This window comes from Adiantum capillus-veneris, chromosome 25 (assembly GCF_014529385.1).
Source record: "Adiantum capillus-veneris isolate H3 chromosome 25, ASM1452938v2, whole genome shotgun sequence".
NCBI lineage: Eukaryota > Viridiplantae > Streptophyta > Polypodiopsida > Polypodiales > Pteridaceae > Adiantum > Adiantum capillus-veneris.
Genome location: NC_140955.1, coordinates 70,136,292 through 70,152,015, shown reverse-complemented (window position 1 = coordinate 70,152,015; position 15,724 = coordinate 70,136,292).

The window sequence follows — 15,724 nt, the reverse complement described above, 5'->3', positions numbered from 1 at the left end:
TGAATAGATTCGTAGGGAGAGAGCTTCAAGCTCCGCCATTCGGTGAGGTACCTTGGGTACTTTGCCAACGAGATCCACCACTGCCAGTTGGGATGTGTTAGTGACCAATCAACTTCTTGTTCTTTTACTATTCTCTCTTTGAATGAGAGAAGCTCAAATTTGATCAATGGGTTGGGGAGAGACTATTGGTGCCGCTCTTCATTGATCATCTTGGGAGTGATCATGGTAACATTGAGGGAGTGGAGAACCCTCTCTTTCCACTGCATGGATTCTTTCCATATTTGATCTAAATCTTCAGGTGCCATTGTCTTGAGCTCTAGTTTAGATAGGTTGCTCAAATTGGGCATAGACAAGGTTCTTGCTTTGTTGATGTGATATTTGACATCTAGGTAGACTCATTGCTTTGCTTCCTCAAGGATTGAATAAAATGTAGAGATTTGATATCTCCCATGGGTTACTAAAGCTTCATCATCCTTGTCAGTCTGCTTTTATTTTTTTGCCAATGTGGCTTTGGGAGAACTTTTCAGGCTAGCCAAAAACTGCTTCATGGTGGAAGCTCTTAAAGCTTTCCACGTTCTTGGAGCATCACCATTTGCTCGTAGGCTAGACCACCATTGCCTGCTGGACTTTTGAAAATGCATAACTACATGATGTAGCTTAGAGGATTCCATGAATCCCTCATCTCCAAACACCGCATTGAATTGTTGGATAAAGGCCAAGACTTTGTTCGTAGCACCAAAAGTGCCATTGTAGGTAAGAAAAGAGATGTTCTTTCCTCCCTCTTTGAACTTTTTGAGCTTGGATGACCTCTTCCAAGCATAAGATTTTCTATGGCCTCTTCTTTTAGGTGGTTCAAGAGATGCACCATCACTTTCTTTAGGAGAGGACGAGTATGAGGAGGATGGAGAAGAGGGTGACCTCTTTCTCGTCTTTTTCTTCCCTTGTTCCTCGTTGTCTACACCATCACTTTCTTTAGAAGAGGAAGAAGATGAAGAAGAGGGTGACCTCTTTTTCGCCTTTTTCTTCTCTTGTTTTCTCTCGTCCCTCTTTGAATTATGGTGTAGAGAAGTATGCGACGGTCTTCTAGGTTTAGGGGTTGTTGGAGAGCATTTTACCCGCCGTCTTTGTGGAGCCATCTGTGCAGAGGCGACAGGAGACTCACTTCTGTCTCGTTATTTTGGTGGGGGATCTATTGTTGAAACATGGATTCTCCTTTGGGAAGGAGATGTGTCATCGAGTAGTAGATTTTTGAGCCCTTCGTATGGATTCTCTTCGTCTATCCTTATCGGAGAGAGTCCTCTTTTGGAAGTCTCACTAGGAGGCTTCCTAGGTACTCTCTCTTCTTGGTGGGGAGTTTGAGAATACCATGGGTGTGCAATTGCTGTAGCACTTCACCTTGGAGGGATGGGTTGCCCAGGGCTTGTTGTAGCCTAGAAACAAGATAGTTTACAAGCATAGGGGCATCATTAGTTGCTCTTTTGTTAGCAAAATCAAAGCTATCAACATTCATTTCAATCTATTTTCCTTTGTCAGCCATACTAGCAAATTTTAGGTGTAAACTTTTACTTGTACTTTGGCAGTTCAAGCCCTTGTTGCTACTCCTCTTTATCTTCAAAGATAAGCACTCAAGCATCTATACCCATGGCTCGAATATTACTAATTGCAAGGAATAGAAGAGAAGTTTCAACATAGCCAAGAGAGCACCGGTTCCTGTCAAGCTTCTAGTAGCTCAATAATGGTTAAGCCATAAGCAAGCCCCGTAGGACTCAATTATTAAGACCATAGCTCTTGACGGTGTCCCCGTTAACTGCATAACATAGGCATGCTTCAAGGATGAAAAATGCCTATGTTACTTACTCTTTTGCAATCAATAAGACCAACCATTTGTAGCAATCTTGAGGACCCCTCTTCTTGAGCAAGAAAAGAGAAATCAATAGCTCTGAAACCAATGTAACATGAAATGCACTAATAACTTGTGTGTAGTGGAAATTGATAAGATAGTGAGCATTTCATTAAGAACAAGTTCCTAATGAGCATAGAGAGGGTACTTAATTGAGAAAGCAACATAGCAATTTACACCTAGCTAATTTGGCATTGACAATACTTGAAAAGAGAGAGAAATAGAACAATTGACAACAATTGAGGACCAAATTTACATGGAGCCAGTCCCCTCCATAAAGTCTTTGTATTATAACTTCTCCCATCAAAGGAGACTTTTATACAATACAATTCTTGTATTCCTTGACCAAACTCGTTGGTGCATACCCATACGATTGTACTACAATTTTAATGCAAATAGTGATTGCATAATGTAAATTGATGAAGGAGGATAGTATGAAGAATGAAGTTTGGTAACATTAGAAACCTCTTAAGAGTTGGTCTATCTATATAGTTGATCCATACACTACACTACAATCGATAATTAGCAAACCCTCAATACCAACTTGCCATGTTTTCATCATTTGTTTTGGAACCCAAATCCGGCTATGTGGCCAAGGAGGTCATGAAAGACTTCAAAAACGTATATGAACAATTGCTTCTAAGTGATGAGGGTAAATAACCTTTCCATCTATGTGTTGATTATGCCAATAAGGAAGTCTGCTGCTTCAGAGATATAGATCACATTGAAGCACTCTGCTCTAGAGTGGTGGAAGGAATATGGGAAGACAAGGTAAAACTCTAGTATATGGTGACTTGAACTTGATTGAATGCAGCCTCTAGTGGTAGCTATAAATGAAATTGCACTCCAAGTGTAGAAATCTCTTAAATAATCATTACACCAAAGATCTTGTGTATGTGTTTTGTAATGTATGTTTGATCCATGCACCATCAAGATTGTAATGAAGGGATCTCATGACCACTTCCACCAGATTCACAACCAGCGGAGTGATGATGAGATGAACTTGGAGGATGCATCAAAGAACTCTAATGTAGAGAATATTGATGATTTAGTGCTTGTGATAAATGGATGTACGGAGTGACTTGCAGTATAATAGAACTCTTTCACTTGTTGGTATTCAAATTTATAACGACACACTTAAACAAGTACAAAGAGTAAAAAACAACGTAGAAAGGCTTTTAGAGATGTCATGAAAACGGCCATACAAGAATTTGACTCAGTCTCATCGCATTAGGAAATTTCGAAGGTCTTTTGGAGGGCCTTTTAGAAGAGAGAGGGAAAAGCGCTCCTCCAATGAAAGAACTTACGTTACGTAGAAAAATAGATTGATATTAAGAAAAATATAAAAAAGGTGTCAGTGGTCCTTGAAAACGGACGTCTTTTCATTCAACGTGAATGTCTTTTTCATGAGGTAGGCGACGCTCATTTAATATGGCTTTCGTCATTGTTAAAATATTAAAAAATCACAAAATTGTCAATTGGTGTTGGAATCTGAAGCTTTTGACCCCGCCAATACGTCTGGAACGTCCAAAAACCTAGAAAACGTCTATCTACTTGCCTCAATCTGACACCCGGGGAGAGAGAAATTGCCCAAAAACCCCTAAAAAAGGGGATTTTTGATCATGGCACGCGAGGGACCGTTTGGAGAATTCTAGATGACCCTCTGTGTGCTGTGATCCACTTTTTTTATTTTTTGCCTCATGACGCGCGGAGGGCCATTTAGAATTTTCTAAATGCCCCCCCACGCACCGTGAGGCTAAATCTTCTTTTTAGGAATATTTTGACAATTTCTCTCTCTCTAGTTGTCTAATTGAGGCAACTAGATAGACGTTTTTTAAGTTTTTGGTCATTTTGGATGCATTGGCGGTATCAAAAACTTTAAATTCTAACACCAACTAATAATTTTGTGATTTTTTTAATTTCAATGATGACGAAAGCTATATTGAATGAGCGTCGTGTACTTCATGAAAACGACACACACATTGAATGAAAAAGTGACCGTTTTCAAGGATTTTTGAAAAGTTAGGTTCACTTTTCAGAGTGTTCAACTATCTTTTTGGACGTACGCAACAAGTGCAAGTATATTTTAAGAACATTTTCTAGAGAGAGAAATAGAATTTCTTAGAAGGCCATCCAAATGACCTCCAAAATCTCCTAATGGTTGAAATGAAGCTTCCATCTTGGTTGAACAAAGACACACCTATTTGGATGTGCGGAGCCTCAAAAAATGGGAGCTTAAAACAAGAAGAATGTATCTTAGAAAGGGATTGCACAGACAAAGCCTGTGTACCTGAACCCTTTTCGAAGCATTTGTTTGAGCCGTTTGAGTGGACTCAAATTTAGCAACAATGGATGTATGTGTAAATACATCTATGCCTACTCAATTTTGCAATGAGGACGGCTATGACATAATTCCCATAAAAATGATCTCAATCCTTCACATTGAAGACAAAATTCAAGAATCCAAGGACTTAATGAAAGCTCAACAAGTCTTTTCAGACCTCTACTATGATGCAACAGATGAGTTAGAAGAATATTCAGCTACCTCAGATGATTTGGGGTAAAAAAAGAACATGTGAGAGCTAAACTACTCATGAAAGGAGGGGAGGAAAAAAATTTTGACTTTCCAAACCAGAAACCGAGAACACAGAAATGGTATAGAAGAAAAAGAGACACGAGAAACTTGAAATCTAGACCTATGCCATCAGTCTCCAGTAGAACACAGTTTTTGATGCAGATAGATGCACATGATTGTGTCAAAGACAAAATCACTTGTAGATATCCTTTAAACGAAAAGCAAAAAATATCAAAAACATTGAGAAAAATGAGAAAGGAAACTAAATACCAGGACAAGGATTCAACCATGACATGAGTTGAACGGAGAAAGAAGTATCAAGAGTTGAAGAAAGCTCTAAAGAAGATATATACAACTAAAATGGAAACCACTGAGGAGGAAGGTAAAGATGTAATGAGTGTTCCATCCCATTACAAGAAATATACTCTCCAAGATCAAAAATCATAGTCGAACAACCTGTCAAGGAACTACAAAAATAGGGTGAGTCCTACTGGGTTATGCCTTTTGGGTTAACTAATGCTCCTGCCACCTTTCAAATATTGATGATCCATGCTTTTAAAGAATATATTCGGAATTTCTTGGAAATATATATGGATGATCTATGTTGACATTCATCAATCAGGGCTGATCATTTTGAACACCTCAAAAAGGTATTCAAAAAATGTAGACTTTATAAGATTTGCTTAAATCCTGAAAAGTGCACATTTATGGGTAGACAAGGAAACATTCTTGGACATATAGTGTCTAAAAATGGCATAGCTATTGATATGGATAAAATTCATGCTATTGTTGATTTTCCTAGACTGCAAAGGGGTTCAAGCTTTCATGGGACACTGTGGATATTATAGACAATTCATTTACATGTACTCTATAATTGCAAAACCCATGTACAACTTGATTACAATCTTTGAATAGATGGATGAGTGTGAAGAATCCTTCATGAAACTTAAGCAAGATCTCACTTCAGCTCCAATATTGAAAGCATCAAATTGGAATAAGATATTCCACATACATGTCGATGCTTCCAATTTTGCCATTGGGTGTATACTAGCTCAACCAGGGGATGGAAAGATTGATTTTCCTATTTCTTATGCTAGTAGACAATTGAATATGGCAGAGAAAAACTATACAACCACGAGAAGGGAAGGATTAGGAATAATCTATGACGTAGTAAAGTATAGTCATTACCTATTTGCTAACAAATTTGTGTTCTTTGTGGACCACCAAGCCTAACCACCAAAGGTAGTAGACCATGATCTACCAGATGCATATCTGTTCTCCGTACAAATGATACCTCGATGGTCAGAAAATATGGTATCATTGATGACCATAGCTCAAGTAGATTCGCAAATACCACTTCCTATTACAATGGATTAATTGAGCAATTGGCTATGTATCAATTACTAGCTGGAAGGCTATACAAAAGAAATCGAGATGGAATATTACTTTTGTGCATTAATCCTGAGAAGAAAACCCAATACCTAAGTCAAGCACATATCACCATAGTGGGACTTCACTTTGCAGAAGACCAAACTATGCAACAGATCTTGAGACTTGGAGTATTTTGGCCAACTGAGGAGTGTTGTTCCCTCATTTGTAAAAGAATGTCCTCAATGCCTGAAACAAGCACCCATACCTCATGTGACATTGTTACAGATATCACTTGTTCCTAAGTGGAGTAACTATCTAGTTACTTACTTATCAAACCGAACATTTCCTGAGGATATGAGTAAACGCCACCAAAGAGCAATTGAAACTGAAGCAAGAGACTATGCTCTTATTGGAAACCAATTATATCGAAGAGGAAAAGATCAACATCTACGTCTTTGTGCAAATGAAGATGAATATATTTCCATTATAGAACAAGCACATGCTAGATTAGCTGGCGGTCACTTTTCTAGTGAAAGCACCACAAGAGCAATCTTAATGGCAGGCATATGGTGGCCAACACTTTTTGCAAATGCCAAGGAATATGTTCGAAGGTGTGATACATGTCAACAAGCAAAAATGCCAACCCGTGTAGATAGCACGCCTTTAAGACCAATGATGGGGGCTCGAGCTTTTGCAAAATGGGGTATAGACTTTGTTGGGCCAATACCCAAGCTCAATATACTATTATAGCTATGGACTATTTGACCAAGTGGGAAAAGGCTAAAGCAACCCAAAAGAATGTTTCCAGAACCATATCTGCATTCTTGTATGAGAATGTGTTCACAAATATGGACTGCCAATATAAATTGTCAGTGATAGGGGAGCTCATTTTCTCAATGAGGTAATTGAGTATCTATTTAATAAATTTATGGTCATCCATAACAAATTAGCTCCCTATCACCCACAAGCAAATGGACAAACTGAGCATACAAATAAAGTTCTTAGCTCGGTATTGACTAAAGTGGTTAGTTCATGATAAAAATATTGGGAAATGAATCTCCATGCCGCTCTATGGTCTTATAGAGTTTCATTCAAGACAAATTTAAATGATACACCCTTTAACCTTGTTTATGGTCTTGATGTCGTACTGCCGATAGAATTTCTATTGCCGACACCAAGGGTAGCTAAGGATCTTGAGTGGACTGGACATGAATTATCAGAGAGGCTTGAAGATTTAGAAAATCTTGATGAGCAAATTCTAACAGCTGTGGCTCACATGTATGCACAAAAGCTGAAACAGAAAAAGTTTTTTGATTCCCATCTAGTTACAAAAATCTTCCAAAAAGGGGACTTAGTTTTAGTCTATTCCCTAAAGCAGCACATTCCCAAGTTTAAGAAAAAGGAAAATGGACCATTTATCATTGAAGATGTACCTCCAAGTGGAGCAGTTAAGTTGTCCACTCTAGATGGTGAACCAATGGCTAATTGGATTAGTGGATGCCATTCAAAGAAGTACAATTTGCCACTAACCAACGGATTGCTAGAAAAGATGCATGCAACAAAGTAAAGAAAGATAAGACGACAACAGTTCATTAATGAAGCCCAAGAGGAAGCTCGACTTTGAGTACTCAAAAGGAAAGCTGCTCTCAAACATCAACAAATACCTATTTCCATCACACTTTGAAACTAGATGACTGACTATGGGAATTATAGAAAGATGCAATATCAACAGATGATGAATGGTTAGATGAAATGGACCTTCGCATCAAAGTACAACTGAACAATCATAGAACAAATGCATCGGTCGATATAGGAGCTTGAGTAAATGTAGTCAGTTATTCCAGGTATAAGAAAGCAACAGGTCAGTCTTTGACTTCAAGAATATGACTATTAAAGGATGCAATAAGAACCCAACACCGACATTGGGAGTAGTCAACTTAAATGTGAGAGTACATGGATGCTCATGCCCTCATCAGTTTGTATGCTTACAAAGATGAGCACATGAATGAAACAATGATTCTTAGAATCTCATGGATGCGGGCGTACAAGGTGTACCAGATTGGGATACCAATCAGCTCAAGCTATCACCTAAAGGCAAACAACTCATTGTTCCAACTGCACCACCCAAAGAGGAATGGAAAGGAGGTTACCTGTAGAACAACCCAAAAGAAATCAATATTCCCCATCCTATCAACAAGAAAATGCTACAAGTAGCATGCAAGGAGTCAGGCATATCTGGGTACCAAAAGCACAACTTAAGGACAAGCCGATTCAAATTTGGGTGCCCAAAACATCATCTATTGTACCAAAGATGGTTCCAAGGTTCAAAACACAAAGGGGAGCATCTTTGAGCAAGGAACCTAAAACAAAATGGATTTGGAGAAAAAAGGAGCACTTATCTTCTCCGCAAGCTGTAAAATCGATGAAGGAGTGGAGGGTTAAGTCTCAAAACACTCAACCACAACAGTTCATTAATGAAAACCCAAGATACCAATGGCGGGTAAACACTCAACAACCATCATTATTGTTACTCACATCTCAAGAAATCAGCGTGCCAAAGCATCCTGTCGGTACAATAAGGCAAAGAGCACACAAGATACAAGATTTGGTCTTTGGGAAATAGCAACAGGAAACCTCGACCTCAGAAACCCTTGAGAAAATTCCTCAAGACCCAACTCTTGCACAACATAATGGTTTGAATTGCATTGATCTTCAAAGCATGGTAGAGCCAACCAAGGCTATGCATAGACACGATTGTTCAACACATGCACACAGTCATCTCGGAGTACGCCATCTAGGAGAGGTGGAAGGGAACTAAGTAATTAAGGGCAATGTGTGAAGAGAGAGGAAAATGTTTGATGTTAATGTGTGATTTTTTGCAAATAACCTAATAATGCCCTTAGGGTGTAAGCATGTTAACTTGTCATGCTTTTTGTGCTAGTTATCATGTGGCAACAAGCATATCTTGTAAGCATAATGAGTGTGTAACTTTTCAAATGTGTGGGAATCCATCAAATATTTCAAAATAGGGAGACCACCCTGAATCCACTTTCCTGACCATTTACGCAGTGTTACTCTGAGGGGAGTGGGGCAGTCAAAATGAGTGGAGAGAAGCGGAGTGGGGTAGTCAACATGCATGGAGAGAAGCGGGACGCAGGGGCCAGAGGTAAGAGCGGCACATGGGCCAGAGGTAAGAGAGAACCAAAAACAAAGTCGAGGGATGAACTTTCTGCTGCTTCTTCTCCGCTTCGAAAAAGGGTGAAGCTCTCTCATTCCCCAGCATCCCCAATGGCAAAGACCTTGCATACAAAGGGGAAGGATGAATCAGGTACTCTCTCTCTCTCTCTCTCTCTCTCTCTCTCTCTCTCTCTCTCTCTCTCTCCTTCCCTCATTATGATTTGCGAGGATAGTTGCTGGTGCTATCTTGGCTGGAGAGTTGTCCCTTGATGTCGGCTTTAGCAGTAGGACATCTTGTGAATAGTCACTTGAAATACAATCGCTCAAGTCGAAGTTTGGCTCAAGAAGCACAAACCAGCGTTTGATTTGAACCTTTAAATTGGAAGGAAGTGCTCAATACTGCACTTTCCTACTGCTAATCTTGTGACATTGGGGGTGTGAAGGCCGATGGAAAGCTCCAAAGTTTACAGTCCCATTATAGAGGAAGTTCTGTATTACGGCAAAAGAGTTCAATGATGTTCATGGACTCTTCCTGGTTGGTGCCAACCCCAAACTAGTGAGGTGGAATCAGATTAGTGATGTGGAGTGGTTCAGTGTTTTTAGAGAGTCAAAGAATCGTAGTCACTATCGCATTAAATGAAGTTGTTTGCGTACTGATATGTTCGACTAGGTGATGTAGCTGCATTACAAGGTGTACCAGAAGCCCCCAACAAACATGGAGATCAACTTTGCATTCGCCAGGGGTTTGTAAAAGAATTTAGCCCGGCGGCAATTGCAAGTAGCTCAGCCATGCAATTCAATTGGGCTGAATTTGTTGTCCAGCATTTGTAGGACCTCCGAGAGAAAGGGTACTACGAGGCCCATGTCGAAAAGTGGAGGATGTGCAATGTATGTCAAAACATCGAGGAGGCACAAGCTGAAATGAAGGAGGATACCAAGGAGACACCCATCTCTCGCCACAACACTCACCAGCAGGCTGAAAGCCTATCATTTTTTGGCGTTGAGAATTTGCCGCACATAAAGGCTGCCTCTGAAATTCTTAGCAAACAACTGCAAGATGCTAAAGAACATCTTCTAACTGCAAAATCTGACTTTGAAGCTGTGAGGGTTGTCCAAGCAAGCAATGCTAGGGTCACCCCAATTGTGCTTGCTATGAGACAAAAGCTTCACGACGCTGAAAATGAATACCAGAGGTTACTACAGAGCGACAACGTGGATGCAAAGAGGGAAATAGAGTTTAAAGTAAAAATAGAGACATTTAAAGAGACATTGGAAGGTTTGGCATTTCCTGACAGTGAGGACACTCTTGCTGCTGACTCAACTTGTCAGCGTGTAAGTGCGTGACTCTTATGCTTCTACCGTATGATTGGAATATGTGCACAACAAACCTATGTACTTACCATGATCCTCTTTTTTTTGGTGTGCAGATTAATGTGGAGGTTATGGAAGCAAAAGTGAATGCATGTGAAGGTCAACTGCAGCTCCTAATGCACATGAGCAAGATGCTACAAGGCTCCTCCATTCTCGCTGCCCTGTGTAATATGGCTATGGGCACTTTTATAGAAAGTATAGAAGGGGTATGCGATAGGATGATGATCAACCCGTGCAGTGGCTGCAGTTTGCCACTTGAAGTAAAGGGAACCAATGCCACGGTCAAGATGCCATGAGGGCATAGCTACCACTTTCTCTGCTTTGCAGCTGCATGCTCCTTGTCGACAAAATGTAGAGCTGTGACCTGCCAGCAAAGGATACCACAAGAATGGTGTTGGAAACCCACAGGGCAAAGACATCCAATCACACCAACATCTGGTAAGATTGTACAGGGTGTGCTAATTAGCATACCTAGTGTGTTAATTAGAATATTGAGTATGTTAACTGGATATGCTAATTAGCATATCTTGTATGCTAATTAGCATACTGGGTATGCTGATTAGCATATTGGGTATGTTGATTAGCATATTGGGTATGTTGATTAGCATACAAGATAAGCTAATTAGCATACTAGATATGCTAATTAGAACACAAGATATGCTAATTAGCATATCTTGTATGCTAATCAACATACCCAGTATGCTAGTCAACATACCCAATATGCTAATCAGCATACCCAGTGAGAATATTGAGTGTGTTAATTGGATATGCTAATTAGCATATCTTGTATGCTAATTAGCATACCCTGTGCTCAGTGTACAGATTAGAGTAAGTTTGGCATATTAGCATATCTAGTAAGTTAACTACCATATCCAAATGCTAACTAGCAAACTGTATATGCTGATTAGCATACTGGGTATGCTGATTAGCGTACTGGATATGCTTATTAGCATATTGGATATGCTAATTAGCATACTGGATATGGTAAATAGCATACTGGGTATGCTAATTAGCATAGTGGGAATGCTCATTAGCATACTGGGTATACTGATTCACGTACTGAGTATGCTGATTAGCATACTGGATATTCTTATTAGCATATTGGATAATATTGGACTTAAATAGCATACTGGGTATGCTGTAGTCCCAGTATGCTCATTAGCATACCCAGTATGCTCATTAGCATACCCAGTATGCTAATTAGCATATCTTGTATGCTAATTAGCATACTTGTGCTCAGTGTACAGACTAGAGTAAGTTTGTCATAATGGCAAATCTAGTAAGTAAGCTACCATCTCCAGATGCAAACTAGCATATTGGATATGCTAGTTAGCATACTTAGCAATTCGAATTAGCATACTGGGCTTGTCAGCATAATGGATTCCAATGTATGCCAGGCCGCACACATAGTCACAACATATCAAACATTTTCTAGCATACATGATATGCTTATATGAGTCTTAATCCACGTTTTTTGTTGCAGGCCTGTGGCAGTCCCTCCGTGATGTGGGCAGTGTGCATGACACGAAGGGAAAGGGAAAGGCTGTAATGGAGGACCTTTCGATCGAGGAGAGTGATGAGCTGGATACAGGTGAGAACCCTTCGACGGAGAAGGATATTGAGCTGGATGCAAGGAGTGAAGGGGTGGATGAGGGCTCCCAATAGATGCCAAATGAAAGCATGAAAACAATGGAGGAAGGCGGTGACGTGAGCAGGAACTCAGAAGATGAAAAAGAAGATGATTTTTTTGTCATGGCTCCTTGTGTGCCTCGTGTGCCAGCGATGCCTGCTGCAACTAACAAAGCAGAAGCTTCTCAGCAGACAGTGGCTAGTGGCTCAGGGGAAACTTTGAAGAATGACAACATAGAAGATGAGCAAGAAGTTGGTGACAACAGCCCTCTCGAGGGTTTTTTGCGTAAAGCTCAGCTGAAAAGAAAAGTTGGCCTTGAAGAGGTACCCGAAGACATTGCAAGCACAGCCTGTGGTTCGGACAAGGCTGAAAGCTCCAAAGGTGAAAAGAAAGCCACCCGCTCAAGAGCTTGCAAAAAATTGTGTTGAGACTTATCGCTCCCTGCCCAGTTGTGCCCTTCACTGTATATGCTAGACCATTTTGAAACCCAAATGCGTATTGTAACTGACATGCATTTTGTTTTCCAATGAAAATGTATTTTTGTGCAATATAAATATGAGCAACAGTTCATTGTAATAGTTCATTATAATTTTTACGGTTTTTCTTTTTTAAACTTGCTCATTTCGTATCGCGGTTTCCCTGCAGAGGAAGAGAAATAGGCATTAATCGTCATTTCTGATGCAACTGCGGCCATGCAATGGCAGAAATTATGGAGATGGCAAATCCACAAAGCCAGGCAGTTAACGAGACAGAAAATGGATATTGAAAAATGCCTTGAACGATATTCACAGCTTGCCCATAGTATTATTGAGTGCCTAAATTATGTGCACCCAAGTGGGCCAGTTATTTTTGCGGAATGGTATCCTATACCAGACCTAATATGGGTGCCTAAGCGTTTATGTGATGAAAAAAGGGCTCTGGTGCTGGACTTGAACGGTCTTTTGGTGGCAATGGTAGAGCCTCGCTTTGGTGAAAATCCCCCAGCATATGCAGATGAAATGCTGAAATACGATGTACTTGATAAGTACATGTTTTGTCGGAAAGACAACCATTTTTTTTTGGACTGGTTCCTGCAGTTCTTTAATGTGTTTATATGGAGCACAAGCCTCCATAGTAAAGTCATGAGTATTTTCCGTTCTGTTTTTAAAGAGCAGGTGCCAAAGATTACTGGGTTTTTTGCTCAAGCACACTGTACAAAGCAATCCTGGCAGATCCAGAGAAAACCTATGTTTATGAAAGACTTATCCTTGTTCTGGAAACACACTCCAGGGTACAATGCCCAAAACACACTTATAATCGATAATAGCTTCTACAAAGTGTTTCAGAACCCACCACAAACTTGTCTTGTTACTCCCAGTCTAGAGCACTAGAGTGCTGAGCAGAGGGAAAAGTTCCTTATAGAAACTTTGAAGTCCTGGCTTTTTCTTTGGCTGCAAATGGATGATCGGAAAGCATATGTTGCTGATAATGTGTTTGAGACAGGATCAGATGAGTCTTCTGATGTAGTCGTCAAACGTTTGCTTGACATTCAAAAGAGGGATATACAGGCTAAAAGACTGGAAGAAATTCATCGCAAACAGCGGGAAGCTGACCTAGAAGCAGAAAGAGAGAAAGAAAAGCTAGAGAGGGAAAGAAGAGAAAGTGAGCATCATAGTGCCAACCTAGAAGCAGAGAGAAAAGAAAAGAGGCAGCAGGAAGAAGCCAAACAACGAGGACAGCCCGGTCACTACAAGCGCCCTCCGAGGAGGCCTTAAGGGTTTTTGGGGCAGTGACTGTCATTGTAAAATTGAACCCTATGTAAATAATTTGATGCTGGCAATTAATGTAAACAGATTGATAGTTAGCATGCTGACACAAGATGTAAACAGTTTGATAGTTAGCATGCTGGCAATTAATGTAAACAGTTTGATATTTATTTGGCTGACCAACTTTATAATAAAACTGCATACCCTTACAACAAAGTGGTATATAGAAAATCTAGTGGATACAACTTAAAAGCTGAAGGGAATGCTATTACATATTGCTTCATAGATTTCTGGAGTGATTGTGTACACCTGCCTTCTCCTTGGGACGTGCTCCATGGGTATTTTGATACATCGCACCAGATGTAAAAGTAGGTGGACGATAGGTTGCTTGTGGTCTAGCTTGAAGGTGTATGCATCCAATTGCTTGTAATACAGTCCTTGCACAACATATGAGCCTCTGTCAATTACATTGATCCATTCATCAATGTACCCCTTCTCCACCTTCTCCTTTTCTGCAACACACTTGACCAGATAGAAATCCACATCTTCAACGTTGGTTAAAGCATCTGGATTTATAGAAAATGTGTCTCCAAAACATAGAGCGCTACTCAACACATCATGATGACCTTCGTATGTGAAGTCATCATAGCCAACAACTTCCTCTGTCGAAACTTCATCTGTTTGCTCAAGTAATGGCTGTAGAATCTGATAATCCCAAGCCTCTGTTGGGGTATAAAGCCCAATGTGGTCGCCCAGGTAAGTGGGCGGGCCACCAGGTATGTACACATATTCTTTTGTAAAAACCTAATAAGAACTCACTATGCTCTACACATTACAGTAGAGCGAGTTCACCATATCGTCGTGCTCTTCTTCTCGCACTCTCTCTCGCGTCGCACTTCCGCTCGTACTCCTTCAACTGGTATCAGAGCTCAGATCGAGGCTCGGGGCAGCACTGCAGGAGGCTAGAGTCACCAGCTCAAATTGGAGTGAAATTCGACAGGCGAAGACACGGACCCAAATCCTGTGGGAGAACCTGAAGGGCTTGGTGTTCTCAGAATTTCATTCTGAGGTCATCTCGGCCACCGTTCAGCTTCGACAAAGGTCTGCGCATGCCATTTTTGACTACGTGGTCTTGGCGGGTGCAGATCCGACTCTACAAATTTGGGGTTTTTGGCCTACGACTGCAGGTGCTGAGGATGTCGACACTCCCAGAGTGTTGATTTGTTGCTGTCTACACATCGAAGGACGGCTCACAGTTCTTGGAGGCGTGTCACATACGACACGGTCGCATCTACACACAGACTGTAGGCGACATCCACTAGTTCATCAGGTAGCTTGTGTTTGCTGCTTGATATTCCAGATTTCATCCTGACATTGCAGGTACTTCCACATGGGATGTATTGTCAGAGATGATGTATGTTTGTTGAGGGTTTGCTGGCTGTGAGTCACGCAGCAAACAACCGCCGCAGCGGTTACAACATATAGTGGGAAATTTGTGGATGTATGACTGTGTGGGAAGTCTTTGTACTGTCAGATTTACTGCAGCCTTTGTTGAGGGTCGAGTGAGGTTTTATTGAGCTGGGGGATTCTCGAATGTTTAGATCCTTTCGGTGATACAGGTCTTGGAGCGATCCCTCGAGCACCCTTAGATAGGCAGCTAGGATGTATTGACTGTTAGTTAGACAGTTGGGATTGCATCTTTGCTTTACTGCCGTTGAGGCATTGTCACAGTCTATGCTTATAGGACAGTGAGAGACAGTACAGGTGCAGGAAAGGTTTACCCGCAGCTTACAGTGTCAGAGAGACAGTGGTTTTTTGAACTATTTTTTGGTCTGTTTTTAGTACACCAGAGCCATTTTACAAAGGAGACTCTGCCAAAATTTCAGCAGAATCTGAAGCTTTCTTGGTTCATTTGACAGGTTGATATTGGTTCAGAGGTTAGTTTACAGGGGAAA